Source organism: Melanerpes formicivorus, unplaced genomic scaffold (genome assembly GCF_026170545.1).
Source record: "Melanerpes formicivorus ecotype bairdi unplaced genomic scaffold, bMelFor1.0.p_v2 SCAF_83, whole genome shotgun sequence".
Classification (NCBI taxonomy): domain Eukaryota; kingdom Metazoa; phylum Chordata; class Aves; order Piciformes; family Picidae; genus Melanerpes; species Melanerpes formicivorus.
Window position 1 is genome coordinate 39752 of NW_027142435.1, and position 15116 is coordinate 54867.

The 15116-nt window shown below is 46.0% G+C and overlaps 1 long non-coding RNA gene across 4 annotated transcripts; it reads right to left on the bottom strand.

The window, feature by feature from the left end:
- Window positions 1–3318: 3318 nt before the first annotated feature.
- On the bottom strand, window positions 3319–7400 carry LOC137454646 (uncharacterized). 4 transcript variants are annotated; one of them, XR_010990653.1, is made up of 5 exons: window positions 7294–7400; window positions 5594–5718; window positions 5376–5476; window positions 4571–4725; window positions 3319–4474 (listed from the first exon to the last, which is right to left on the bottom strand). It is a non-coding gene; the product is annotated as an uncharacterized lncRNA (long non-coding RNA). The 4 variants fall into 4 exon arrangements; XR_010990656.1 differs by lacking the exon at window positions 7294–7400 and adding an exon at window positions 6963–7009; XR_010990654.1 differs by lacking the exon at window positions 7294–7400 and adding an exon at window positions 6602–6929.
- Between the last annotated feature and the right edge of the window lie 7716 nt (window positions 7401–15116).

The following is a 15116-nucleotide window of genomic DNA, read 5'->3' on the forward strand; positions in this document are numbered from 1 at the left end:
TACATAAGTAGTCCAATTGAAATCAAAAACCACGTTCCCATGTGTGGAATCTTGATCAGACCGGAGAGAAAAGACTTGAACTTGAAAAAGCAATGGTAAATTTTTCTGCTACAGTTGAAATCATAGTAAATGCAAGCATAGATGCAATAAAAGTGCAGCAAATTGAAATCAATAGTCTCTCGAAAATATCTACTCCGAATAGATTAGCTTTGGATTTTTTATATGTTAAGGAAGGGGGTGTATGTGTAGTCATAAATGTAAGTTGTTGTAGTTATGTTAATCTAGATAAACGAGTGGAAACAGATTTACAGGCAATTGTAAACCACAATCAGATATTACATCAGATTTCTTTAGATGATACTTCTTGTGGATTTAAAGAAATATGGGATAAATTAACTTTCTGGTTACCAAATCTAAATTGGCTTAAACATTTGTTTGTAATATTGTTGGAATAATTGTAATATTGCTATGCATAATACTCTGCAATTGTTGTTACAAAATACTAAGACCTTTAAGTAAGATTGCTCATGTCAATGAGTTACAAGTAGAGAATTATGATCAGAATGTGATCAGAACAGATGAACTTAATTATGATCCAATTAAGAAGGTTCTGAAATATCTGGAAATTTTAACACAAATCAATGGTGACCAAAAAAAAAAAAAAAAAAAGGGGGGGGGGGAATTGTGATGAATATACTGGTGATTTGTGTTAAAATTGTAAGACTTAGAGTGCACTGGGATTAAGGGTCAGGATCTTGTGAGGCCTGTTTAGAGGGTAAAGAGAAAGAAACCTCTCTTGCAGACTTGCAAGGACACTGTCTGGTTAATTGGAGACATCACGGCTGAGAAGGAGCTGTCTTAAAGATAAACATTCAGAACTGGGAATTTGTTTTCTTCAGATAAGAAGCCTGCACAATTGAGCATGTGTGAAAGTGGATGCTTTGACCCTTACCACACTGAATGTAGAGAGAAGGGATTTATATGTTATCTCACCAGTTTGCTATAATTTTACACACCCAGAAGGAAAATCAAAATTCATAACAACACAACATGCATTTTCATTTTCGATTGAAAACATCAACAAATGGTACCAATAAGAGATCAGTATTACTAGGATGAGCAAAAACGCATTATTATGGTTAATTTTATATTGGGCAAAGCAATGAAGCTCTTTTGCTCTTGCTGATTGCCTGCAAGTTTTCTGTCTGTGAAGCTAGAGCCTGGCCAGATCTACCTTTACAGATTAAAGAAATCTTGCTACCATTAAACAATTTATGATTTTTTGACCATCCTAGAGAAAACAAAGGTGCAACATAACAGGTAATAATGAATTGATTGAACTTTTTCAGATGTGTCTGATAGGGATACCTAGACTTAATGTTAATATGTTTGTTAATTATAGTAGTAAGTTTTAAGGTTCTTAGGTATCATTGTACTCATTTTGATTATTGTTAAACTTGTTTATAATTGTATTATGCAAAGTGTTCAAAGAATAACTTCCAAGGCCTTACTTGCACAAAAGAAAAACGGGGGAACTGTTGTTGGGGTTTGTTTTGAGCAAGAGGGGACATGGGTCCCAGGAACACCTGTGCAATTCAGGCCTTGAAGAATTCTCTGTTGATAATATAGTGGCGCCATAAGAGATGTGAGAAAGTGCTGATTGCTTGGTATGCTAAAGTCCAGCTGCCCCTGAGATGGGAGGCAAGCAAGATAAGGAGGAGGCGAGATCTGGGAAAGAGAGCAATTAGGCCGGATAGAAGAATTCCACAGAGTTGTGAAAACAATGATGTAACCTTTTAGAGAGCAACCAATAGTATGTTGCCAAGTGGGCATAATTATAGCAAACTGTATATAAGATGTGTCTGATGCTCAATAAAGTTGGAATCCGCTGATCAAATTGGTCGAATAAGCGGCCCCCTTCTTGCAGTACTAAGGGACAGAGAGTTCAGCAGCAACACAGTTTGAGTTTACAGAGTTCAGCAGCAGAGTCCTGCAGCTGCCAGAGAAAAGCCCCAGAGAGCAGCAGAGGCTGGCACTTACCTGGCGCGGAGCAACGCAGAACCCGACAGCCACGCCGGGCCAGGGAGCGCCGTTTTAGAGCCGCCAGCAGCATGCGCACGAACAACCCTCGCTGCGGCGCATGCGCTGAATCCATGGCAACGATCGCGACGCTATCACCCTGGCAGGAGCAGAGCCTCGCTGCGGCGCAGGAGCTGTACCCATGTCAGCGCTCGAGTCAGTCTCTCTCTCCCTCTTCCCTTCTCCCCCTAACAACTTTCCAGCATTTCAAGCATTCAGCGCAGTTCGCTACAGCGCTGAGCACCCGCGGGGCGGCCCACGCCGCGGCACGGCTGCAGTGCCGGCCATTACACACGCGGGGGTGGCCCTGAGCACTGCCCTGGGCGTGGGCAGCAGCTCAGCCCGGCCCTGTTCAGGACATTTTTGCATTTGAATTAAAACCCACACCACACGCAAGTAAAAGCCTCTGTTTATGATGGGTATGGCCGCAGGCTGTGCTTATAGCTCAAGCCCCTGTGTGACTTCATTATGATTCTCACAGCCTTTAAAACAGAGAGGGGAGACAGGGGGCCGTTTCCAAAGCTTTGTGACACAGCAGTCACTCCAACTCCTCCCTCTCCAGCTGGAGAGGTTCTGCTCTGCATCGCCTCACACAGCATCTGCATTGTGAAATGTTTTGTGGTCCCCTCCAAGACTTTTCAGCGCTTAAGGGGGGTGCCCCCAGCCCTCACTCACCTGCTCCTCTGCTGCAGCATCCCTCTGCCCCATGTCCACCCAGAATCCCCACCACTCCCTTTGATTCTCCCCCAAAAAGGCAGAAAGTAAAGCAAACTGCCCAGCCAGCAGCTCGGTCCTTTCCTAATCAGATGTGTACACATCCCCCTCCCCCCAAAGGTGAGCGCTGCTGCAGAAATTATGGGGGGCAAGGAAGGGTCCCCCACAAACAGCTGCAGCTACTCTATCCCTTGTGCTGCCAGCTGGTGGCTGCCCCACGGTGAGGAATGTGCCAGAGGTCAATGTCTCTCACACCCAGTTTTGGTTGGACCCCTGGGCAGCGATGCTCCCCCCAAGGCCTCCATCGCAAGTTGCAGGCAGGTTCCTTGCTGCGGTCTTTGCACCTCAGACACACACACCCCTGGGTCCTCCTGAAGCGATGCAGCCTACTGCAGTGCTCCAGTGCACTACAGTCTACCCCAAGAGCTACTTCCTAGACTTACATGGAGCAGAAAGAGAGCCAAGTTTCCTCTTGCTAGGTAACAGGAGACTCCTGTGTCAGAATGCATGCACGGACTCCCTTGGTGCAGCAGGAATCATTTATTGGTACAGAACAAGCAGTTTATACAGGGAAAATCAAGCAGCCCAAGCACTTTCCTAACACTCCTACACCACTGCTGCTCATTGAGTTTTCTCCTTTGAGATGCAGCTGTCCATTGTGTGATGAATGGAATGGTAATTTGTGTCAGTTAGATGATTTCAATTAAAGCAAAAGCAGGAGCAGGAATGGTGAAAACAAGGGATCAGACACTGGGAACTGACATATGTAACTAGAGTAAGATTATTTTTTTTTTTAAGGCTTTATTAGAATCAGTTGTTTATGATTAATTTGATTTGCTTTAATATAGAGTAAGATTTTAGGTTTTATTATAACCTGTTGTTTATTTATTTGGTTTGTTTTAATATATGTATACAAAGGCCTTAGTGAAATGTTAGGAACTAACAGCTAACAGTTGAAATACTATGAAACAGTAAGTTGTTCAAGGATGACGAAGAGAGATTGCTACAGAATATGTGAACACAAGAGACAATTGTGAGAACCACAAGATCCTACATACAACCCATCCCTGGGAAGGACATTGATTGTAACAACAGAGCTAAAAAACATACAACCACAAGGACTCAGCACACAACCCACCAGCTGTGCTGACCAGAAGATTACGTCATTGAAAAACCACCAGAAGGATGAACTAATTTAAATAAACCCACCTTTATATGCATATGTATTAGGAGTAGAATATTCAAAGGGGAGTTAGATTGGGTTTAGTGTACATTTAATGCATCCAGTGCTGTTTGCATGTTTCTTATTGCCCTAAAATTGCTCTTTTCAAATTAAAACTGTATTCAATTGACTTTAACTGGCTTTGTCATTAATAACAATTGTTATGTTCATCCTATGTCAGGTTGAGCTTCTCCAGCATGGAGGCAAGCGTCCTCCTGTCTCACACTTCAGGTTGTGTACCGCAGTCAGCTCTTCTTATCAGGCCATCCATCCAGTATCAGCAGCCTGTTGTTCTCTCCTGTCCCGAAACCTTCCATAGACACTTTCTGCTTTCCTACACTCCCAGTGCCCTTCACCGCTCCCACAGAGGCACTCCACAGAGCCAATGCTCGGTCCCAGAGAGATTGTAGAGTACAGCTGGATGGAAGATGCACCACGACACACCCAGAACTTCTTTCTCTACAGGAACAAGCACCAACCTCTCAGCAATACTCAAGATGCTTACACAAGTTGCTCTACAACGTGCCTCAGATCCATCTCACCTCATCAACTGACCTGTGGAATCCTTGTGTGAGCGAGAAAGAGAAGAAACCTTTGCCAGGGAAAGCGAGAGCATTTCCTTCCCCCCAGAGCGGACAGCGGCTTGCCGGCACCAGGGCTGCTCAGCAGCCTGCCAGATGTCCAGGCCTGGGCTCTGTGGCCACAGCTTCCTGCAGCAACAACAGACCAGGAGAACAGCAATGACGGTCGCTTACCTGTCCTTTAAGAGCGTGCTGCACATGAGAAGCAACAGCTCTCTGCTGCTTCAGTTGGGAAGTACAAAGTACATTAAATACATCCCAGAAGTAAAACAACATGAAAAATACCACAGAAACAGCACACACAAAAGCCTTTTACAGCAAACACAGCCTCAACCTTTAACCCAGCACAGGCTCAAATCCCCTGGCACCACTGAGTGACAGAGGCTGTTCACACAAAAAGTGATCTTCACTGAGACAGCCCTGATCAGCAAGCAGCAGGCTCAGCTGAAGACCTCAGCTGCTTTGGCCACCACATCAGCCAGATCCAGACAGCTTTTCTTGCTTGCTACCCACTGACTGTAAAGTGATTTCTCCGAGGGAAAGAATTCCCTGCCGGAGATCTTAGCTACACCACACCGATTGGTCTCGGCGGAGCGGAGGCTACTCCCCGCACCTGAAAACTCCCTTCGCTTTTCATCACCTCACACCCTAAGCTCTTCACCCTTGGCAAGCGTTGGGACTCGGAATGACCTAAGGAAAGCTCTGTGCTACTCTGCTCAGCAGATACAGGTGAGCCACAGAATCCTCAGCATTTGGCAGCAAAAACAAGTATTACAAACCTGATGCGTCTTGTCCAGCCAAACTCTTCGCAGAGCAGGAGAACCACAGAGCCCAAGAGTCACAGAGCAGCCGAGGGAGAAGTTCATTTCCTCCAAACAAGCTTTAAGTGAGAAGGTAAAGATGGTTAGAGTCCCCAAGGCTGGCACTTTGCAGCCGCTTACCACAGTGACATTCTTGCCCCCACTTGCCAAAGGAAATTCGTTTTTGAGCCACTCACAGTGAGGAATTTGGTTTCCAACTGCTCCCCATTCTGACACCAAAGCATCCTGCTCCATGTCAGGGGTTGTGGCTGAGGCCAAATACAAATCTGCAACTTGTTGTCAGGCAAAGCAGTTAAGCTCCCTGAAAAAAAGGAAAGAAAACAAGAGTGAGACAACCTTAAAAACAAGACCTAAACAAAACCCCAAAGCCATTTTTCAGGAAGCCACCTCCACTAACCCACCACATGCTGAAATTCCCTTCCCCTGGGGCTCCTGGCTGGCCAAGAGCTATGGAACATAGAGCAAGGCACAGGCCTGTGGGTAACTGCTGCCCTGTAGCCACCAAAACCAGAGCACCCAGTCACTACCAATCCCACAGCAGACCCAAGACACAAGTGAGACTCCATGGAGACCCCAAAACCTGAGAAACCCCCCCCCCAACTCCTTCAGGACGCCCCCAGATTCCCCAATTTAGATGCCCACAAAACCCCTTTTGATGCACCCAAACTCCTCATCTGATACACCCGAGTCAATTTTAGGTACCCCAGATGCTTTTAACGTCCCCAGACCTGCTGGTAGATCAGCCCAGAACCCCCTAACACAATCCTAGACCCTTTCAGGGGGCTCATGACCCCTTCTAGATGCCCACAAACCCCCTTCACACACCAAAAGAAACCTTTACCTGCCTCCAAACCCCATTTGGAGGCCACTCAGACCCCTTAGCAGCAGGCAGCAGCAACCAAGTCTGTTGCTCTCACCAATTAAACCCTTTGGTGCTCTCAGCTCTCTGACCCTGTGTCAGTGCAAGTCCTTGTAAGGGCACCGCAAACAGCGAGAGACAAACCTTCCTTCTGTCCAGTGGTTCCAGGAAGAGTCCTGGCACTCTTAGGCAGGCAGCATCAGCGTGGCAGCCATAAGAATCCCTAACTCTGCCCCAGACCCCTTCTAGATGCCCACAAAACTCCTTCAGATGCCAAAGAAAACCTCTAGTAAATTAAACCCTTTGGTGCTCTCAGCTCTCTGACCCTGTGTCAGTGCAAGTCCTTGTCGGCCGGCACCTTTGTCCTGATCCAGGCGGAGAGAGAACTGCCAGGAGCACAGCTTCGCCGCTCCGCTTGCGGCACGCCTGCTGCCGAGGGCAGCCTCGTCCTCAGCCTGCCCGAGAGGAACACGGCCCCCGGGGCCGGGGGACAAACAAAAGCCTTCCACAAAGGAAACAAAGGAAGTCTCTTGGCCACCCCCATCATTCCCATCAGAGGCTTTCTGCTTATCTAACTGCTCTGTTGGAGACTACACTGGCAGAAACTCCAGCTCCTAGGAAAAAGCTTGGATTGAATAATTTCCTTTTCAGCCTTTCCATTCTGATTGACAGAAATCAAACCCTACCTGGAGCCTGCACAAGCCGAGCAGAAAAAGATTCCCCCTGCCAGGCTACAGGATGAGGCCGCACCATCGCCAGCACGCACGCTGAGGGAGCAGACCCTCCAGAACGCTGCAGACCACCACCCACCCCACCAAACGCCCCCACTCCCGCTGGCCCGCCGCCCCACGCACAACGCTGCCACTCCCACCCCTCCCCCTCCCCCTGCCGGATCCAGACGGTCCCGGGACCCTGCCGCCAGGTCCAGGACCCCCCCCGCCGCCACGAGCAGGTCCAGTGCAGAGTCCTGCAGCTGGTACAAAAGAAGCCCAGAGAGCAGTACAGACTGGCACTAACCTGGTGCAGAGCAACCACGGGTCCTGACGGTCATAGCGCGAGGCCGGCGCGGCAGGCGCCATTTTAAAGCAGCCGGCGCCATGTTGGTGAGGGCGGTGCCGTCTTGCTGAGGGCGGTGCCAAAGGTTAGGGTTAAATGCCCCTAGATCCCCTTTGTACCCCTCTAACCCACTTTGGGTGCCCCCACTTCGTCTTTAGATGCAAGGGCGGACGTGGCTGGGCGGGTCCCGGGGCTGCAGGGACACCGAAAACCAGAGTGAGACTTCCCCAAACCCTACGTTCCCCCAAAACCGGGAACCCCGCAGAGACCCCTAACCTTCACAGCCCACCGCCACCTCCTTCGGAACCCTCCAGAGACCCCCGGGAGTCCCCATGGGACCCTCCAGAGGCCCCCGGACCGCTTTAGATGCCCACAAAACACCTTTACACGCCAAAAAAAAAAAAAAAAAAAAACCAAAAAAAAAAAAAAAAACCCACACCACTTTTCCCTGCCTCCACACCCCCTTTAGAGGCCACTCAGACCCCTTGGCAGCAGATGGCAGCAAGCAGTACCGGGCTGTGCCCAGAAGGCAGCAGCACTGAGCGGGAGAGTCCGCGGTACTAGGGACTCCGAGACCCTAGCAACGCCACGCATCAACCCAGACACTGTGGGGACCTGACAGAGACCCCCAAACCAACTGACTCACACACCCCCCAGGTTCTTCGGAACCCTCCTCAGACCTCCCCGGGAGCCCCCAGAAGACCCTCTAGAGGCTCCCGGATGCCTCTATGTGGCCCCAGAACCTTTTAGATGCCCCCAAATTCCCTCTCGATGCCCCCAGACCCACCTTAGACACCAACAGATCCCCTTAAGAGGGGTGGCAACACTGAGCTTCTCCTAGCCCTCTGCATGGTGAGCAGCTCAGCTGGGCTCTGTTCAGAGGTTTTTCCATTCAAATTAAAAAATAAAAAACTCAAACAAAAAAAAAAAACACAAAGGAAAATTCACTATTTTTAATTTATAGAGACACATTTTATATTTACATTACAAAACCGTATGTGACTCCACTTAAGATTTGGTTCTATATTCTAGAAGCCTTTCCATATAATACAGATACTGTGAGGGTCATTTCAAAGCCTTTTTGCATACAAATTACTGCCATTCTGCAATCTCTAGATAAAAAAAACACATCTTTTTCTCTGCTGGAGTATCTCACACTAATACTTACCATTTTTCATGCTTATTAATCTCCTCTCCTCTCCTCTCCTCTCCTCTCCCCTCCTCTCCCCTCCCCTCCCCTCCCCTCCCCTCCCCTCCCCTCCCCTCCCCTCCCCTCCCCTCCCCTCCCCTCGGTCTGCTTATCCAAGTGTGTCTCACATTCCCCGGGATTTACTACCCCGCGATCACCTTGAAGTCGGTGCATTTATTGCTGCCAATCACTGATCTCTTCTGACTGTTGCTCTAATAAATTAAACCATGTGATGGTTTCAGCTTTCTGAACCTGTGTCAGTACATGTGCTTATCAGGGCACTGGAAGAAAAGGGAGACAAACATTAATTTTGTCCAACAGTTCCAGTAAGAGTCCTGGCACCCCTAGGCAGGCACCATCAGGGTGGCAGCCATGAGGTGACATCAGCCTGGCACTGGAGCTGGGCGTTCTGAGCAGCTGAGGAACCCTGAGGAACACCTGCAGAGAAATGTTGGTACCTCTGTCGGAGAGCACTGACTTTAGAGACAAAGACTTCTTTGATCTGGGCACCAGCTGCAGCTCTCAGCAGTGCCCAGCTGCAGAGCAAGGGCCTGCACCTTCCTCCTGGTCCAGGTGGAGAGAGAACTGCCAGGAACACAGCTTCCCTGCTCTGGTTGTGGCATCCCAAGATGCCGAGTGCAGCCTCACCGTCAGCCTGTGGAAGAGGAACACGGCCCCTGTCAGAATCTCCCGGGGTCAGGGGACAAACAAAAGTGTTCCACAAAGGAAACCAGGGAAGTCTCTTTGCCACCCCCATCATTTCCATCAGAGGCTTTCTGCTTATCTAACTGCTCTATTAGAGTCTACACTGGACAGAAACTTCAGCTCCTAGGGAAAAGCTTTGAACAATTTCCTTTTCAGCCTTTCCCTCTGACAGACAGAGATAAAACCCTACCTGGATCCTGCACAAGCCAGGCAAAGGTAGATTCCCCTGCAAGGCTGCAGGATGAGGCTGCACCATAACTATGATGGGCTGCTACTAGTAACGTATAAGCATCAAATATAAAATACCTTTTAAAAGTGCTTTGCATAATTCAAATACGCAGTGAAGTGTCTGCTCTGTGCTTTCACCTCTGTGTGGCATCATACTTGTGATACCTGGAACTTGGAACTTGAAAAGACAAAACATAAGGTGGCTCTGCTGACACACGTCTCTTCCTAATATGAAGCCAACAACTTACAGATGTTCTCCATAGTCTCTTTTCCATATGAAGCTGGGAGGCAGGCTGCTTTTCCTCAACAAACTTCAGTGCATTTCCTCTGCTCTATCCTTTACTCAAACTGCTGGCTCAGAATATTTCCTTGGCAGGAATCGTTCCCCCCTCCCTCCTCAGACATGCCAAACTAGAACCTTATCTACACACAATTTAATTGCTGATGATAAGATAGCTGGTCCTCAAGGTGCATCAGCTGCAGTAAATAGGTAGTTTTACTTCCTGTAGAAAGGAAGGTGTGTATCTGATCTCTTGGCTTTCCTAGAACGAAATATTGTGCAAACTACTAGGTCTGGGTTTGCGTTCCTCCTGTTCCCAAAGCCAATTCTGCCAGTAGATGGCATTCTGAGCACAGTGTGTACAAAGTATGTCTTTTGAGTTGGAAGGTATTTTCAGTTCCTCTGAGCCGATTTGAAACCCCAGAGCTACTTTTTTTTTTTTTTTCTTTCGTTCAGTAACCTCTCCATTTAGTTTGATGTTTCTCTCTCAGACTTTTTATTTCTTTCTGTTAGTCTCCTATGGCTGATCGTGGCAATGCTGTGAAGCAAAGGAGAGGGCATTGGCAGAAAGAGAAGGGCTGACACAGTAGTTACTTGGAGTTGTATGTCGGTGGTGGTGGATGGTGCTGGGGCACAAATGAAGGCTCAACTGGTGGTCTGGAAGCTCCTATAAGATATAATATATGAAACAGGTTATTTACATTATTTTTCCCCGTTCTATTAACTCTAGAGAAAAGCCAATTTGTCTTGATAAAAAAAGCCAGAACTCACCTCCCAATCAAATAAAATTCATGCATTAAAAAAGATTCAATCCACCTCTGTCTGCCAGCTGAGGAGAGAGAGGTGTTTTTCTGTGACGTGTTTCTAGTCCTCCTTCCTTTTGGGCAGCCTCTGAGGCCTGTATACTGTTTGGACTGCTTATATTTGCTTCTCAACTCTAATCTGATCTAGTTTTCTCTGTAAAACATTCTTACACATAAAGAGAGACACTAAGACTTTGCCCAGAGAGAGGATTTTTCTCGGGGTTAAGCAACTCCACTTGTTTATTTCTGAATTTATATTCTTTGACAAGAAATGGGCTAAACCTTGACACTTGTTGCTTTATCTTGGGCCAAATGCAGTGTGTTGCAATTTGTTCAGCACTTTTTTTCCCTCTCTGTGGTTGACACCCACTGCTGTTTGTAATTTCAGCAGCCCTGGCACTGTGAGGTTTGGTGGCCTTGCAGAATATAGCGTGAGAGAGCAAAGTTAAGGGACAACATGAGTAACCTTAATTGCCCTGGTACTTAATTATACAACAATGTCATTTATGCTACAGGAGAAGTTGCTCTGAAATCATGAGCGATCATAAATCTGTTTTTTCCCCCCCCCTGAATTTAGTGCTATCTATAGGGTTCTACTAGTTATGCCCGCCCTACACACAGATAAAACTTGTTTCTCTTGTCATTATGGCTCAGAGTGTCTTGACTCAGCGTTTATGCAAACACAGTTAGTCACATCTCTCTCTGTAATCAGATGCAGGAGGTTCCCTTTAGTAGTTGGTTCACTTTGTCATTAGTGCATTAGTTAAAGACTTTGGGTCCTTCTGTACTTCCTTCCTGGGGCTGATGAACCAGGCTGTAACTTTGATCTCGTTGGCTTTGGCAGCACAGGGTCTGTGTGCGGATTGTGGCCAGCTCTGGGTGTGGGTTCTTCACAATGTGACCATTGCTGTGTTCCTAATCAGAAATACATCACGTTTTTCAAGATAGAAGTTGTAGCTAGACTCATTTCTGTGTTTGTTCTCCTGAAAATGAAGGATTCCTATTTCATTAGAAGATGTTCTGGGCTAAGGTCCCAGGAACTTGGTGCAAGCAACCATCTAAAATCAAGACTGCCAACAGCTCTGCAAAATCAATGGCATCGCATGGGAAGATTAAAGCTGCTTTTCCCACTCCAGCTGTTTTGCCCCTCTGTGGTTGCTGGCAGACTGATTGAACCAGAGGATTTGGATAGCTTTGAGTTTAATATCAAAAATTATGCCCAGTTCAACCTTATGACCTCTCTCTCGTTTCTCTTCTCCTTTCCCCTTCAAGCTGCCAACATCTCTTCATGCTCATTCTGGCCTCCTTGACTGTCCTGGCAGTTGCAAGTGTTGCACTGATGCAACCTTGCTACACTGTGGGTGGAATTACTCTGGATTGTTTTCAAAAAATTATGATCTTGATCCTGGAGCCTCCAAGTTCATTTTCAGGCTGATGGTCAGATAAATAAAAGATAAACAGGCCTGAATCAAATGATCAGCAGTGTGAAGAACAAGACGCTCCCAAAGTCAGCGTGCTGGGCTACGGCCTGTTCTGGAGACAGTTTTGTAGGCTTACTTCAAATCTTGGCTGTGGATTTGTACCTTGGATCAAAGTTATGTTGCAGGCCCTTCTCCAATATAAAGCAAAGAAATGTAGAACAACAAATATCTTGTGAAATCTAAACACAACTGGCTCCATGTTATGCTACAAAAATGAATGAACTCTGCCTCCCACCCTCTCCCACTGTGACTTGCTGTGAATAAGCACTGCTCAAAGGAAACTATCGCAAGAAGTCCTGCCTCTTTCCAGCAAGAATAGCAATTGAGCAAGGAAAAGTGCTGACTAATTTGATTTCATCTCTTCCAGTTGGGCAGGTATAGTTGAAGAGCAGATGGCACGCTTTAAGCAACATTGGAAGGAGTCAGCCTTAGACCAGAACTAGAGCCCAAATATTCATCTATGAAGCTTTAAAAATGTCCTTCATAAGGAGCATCCTATACCAGATTTGACGCTGTCTTAGACTATTCAAAGAAGTGTGGTGATTGCACCATGGATTTTGAAGGATAGAGGGTTGTCTAGGGAAATCAGGCAGACTAGGCTAAATTCATAAACCTGTTATTTATGAATCTTACAGCCCCTGGTCTACATCTCATTGATGTACCTGCTGGATTGCAAGGAAGGCTCCATGGAGTGATTTCTTACCAGCTGGTTTTGCACTGCAATGTTGGGAAACCATGTTGAGCCTGTGCTCCAAATCAAAGAGAGGACAAAACCTACTCTGTGGGTTTCCACTTAAGGCCTCAGTTAAAGGGCTTGTAGAAGCTGTGCTCGTGAGCATAAGCATTCTCCTGCGCCAGCAAGGAATGAGAGATTCAAGAATCTCACAAAGTCCATGAGTAGAGGTACTGAGTTTCTTGTCGTACCAAGATTTAGGAGGTTTTTGTCATAAGGGCTTTGTGAGTAGACTGGCAAATACCTGTTGGGTGCCAGGTAGGAGATCTCATCTGTACTTTAGAAACAGACAACTAAGGGATAATGCAATTCCCATATCCAACTGTGGGTTTATATTTTTAAGAAGATCTTTCTTAAAGCTCCTCGAGTACTGTGTACCCATGACCTAAGGTCCAGCCAAGGAGATGGGACAAAGCTGGCAAGATAGGAAGAGTTTAAAGAGTATTCAGTGTAAAAGCTGGAGAAAAGGCTTGGGAGATATGAATGAGGTCTGTTTGGAAATGCACACTTTGTAAAAAAATGAGATCTGCTTTTTCATCTTAAAACATTAAAAAACAGTCTGGAAAGCTGAAAAGGAAGTTGTTTTAAAAAGGGCATAGCAGTCAAGCACTGTCCCACACCAGCCATATGGACTTTTTACTACTAGAGCTGAGCTCTCATCTGTGTTCCACCTCTAATTTCTCCCTGACAAATAGAGAGCACATTGCTGCAGAATGAGTGTTTATTTTCTTTCTTGCTTATTTATTAAAACAAAAGCACAAGACAGAGTGCTTCTACGTGTTGTGAGCTCTACAATTGTTCAAGTTTCCGAGAGGTCACAAGGGTCCCAGATAACATTAGCAGCTAAGTGTTATGTTGTCCTTTTGTGTTATCAACAGGAAACATCTTTACCCAGCACAGGAACTACAGCTTTGTAATTGGCCTGGTGCAAGAACATGACAGTATTTTCTCATCCTATCAGGACTCAGATATTTTGGGAGCTGGTATATAAAGCTCACAGCACAGTGTCTTTTGGCCATTGGAACAGGTTCGTGTCAGAAATCAGCGTGCTTTGTTATTTTAGTAGTTGCTATAGTTGCGTCCTGAATGATTTCTCTTGCCCTGCATGGTTCATGGTGATATTTCATTACAGCTCATATGTATAGTTTTAATATTTAAGTGCAGATGGACATATTTAAAGTGATTAATGTGGTGATATAAGTCTTGTAAAGAAGTTCCCAGCAAGCAACAAATCCATGCGTCATATCAGTGCAGGCCTTGTTTAGTTTTCATTAAATGCTTGCAGACTTCCATGGTGCAGGACTGAGCTCTGTCCAAGCGATTTTCAGATTCACTGGATGATAAAATGTTATACTTGGGCTCTGAAATCAGAAGTGTTCCATGAGCTGAATGATCTGTGTTGAAAGAAGCAGCCCTTCTGCTTCACGCAGTTCATTGCAAAGAAGTCCAGTAATATCTCTGTCATTAGATCAGACCAAATAGTTTTTAAATGGAGCTGTAAAGAGGTGAGCCAGAAGGGGGACAATGTGGCAATTAATATTCTGAACAGAATGATACCACTTGCTGATTACGGCAAACCTCATTTGGACCATTTGATAAAGTTACAGTGGGTTTTTTTCCAGAGTTGCCAACACTGCTTTCACCCAAAGTAACTGCAACTACCAAGAAGGAAAAATAACAACAAAACCTCATTGTAAAAAAAAAACCCAAACAAACAAAAAAACCCACAATATAGTACCTGGGTGTTCTTTTGATTCTTCAGAATGATGAGTGCTACATAACCTTTGTTACACCACTCCATGGCTGCTTTTACAGAGCTCCCCAGTCAGCTTTTCTAACTTCCTCTCTTACCACAATTTTTATTTTCAAACACCTCCTGACTTCAGAAATCCATGTTATTTCTATGTAGCAAATTATTTGATAGAGAAAGGTGAGGAGATCATTTTATTACCAATAAAACTGACTTCCGCCATGAGGAAAGTCAGGATTTTGGTTTCTGTTCTATTCTATAATAAAATAACCAAGACCCTCCGCAGTTTGCAGACTTGTTTCAGCACTTGGTTGGCCACACAAGATTAATTTGGCACGAAGCAGCGTCCCTCACTGATGCTGGTCTGTGCTGTGCTGTCCTGAAACATCCTGACATCTCCAGGCATGGAATTGCTGTGCAAAATTATGTCCCCAGACTTATCCCTGTGTATTGTGTCAAATACCAAAAATATAAGGGGACAATGACAAGAGTTATTTCAGAGGGACTGACACAGTGCAGAGATGGGGCATTGTAAGAGCTTTTTTTCCTCCCTCTTGCTCACTCTTGCAACATGCAAGGTAGCGGGAAAGGAGGAAACATTTCAGTCTTTGTGAT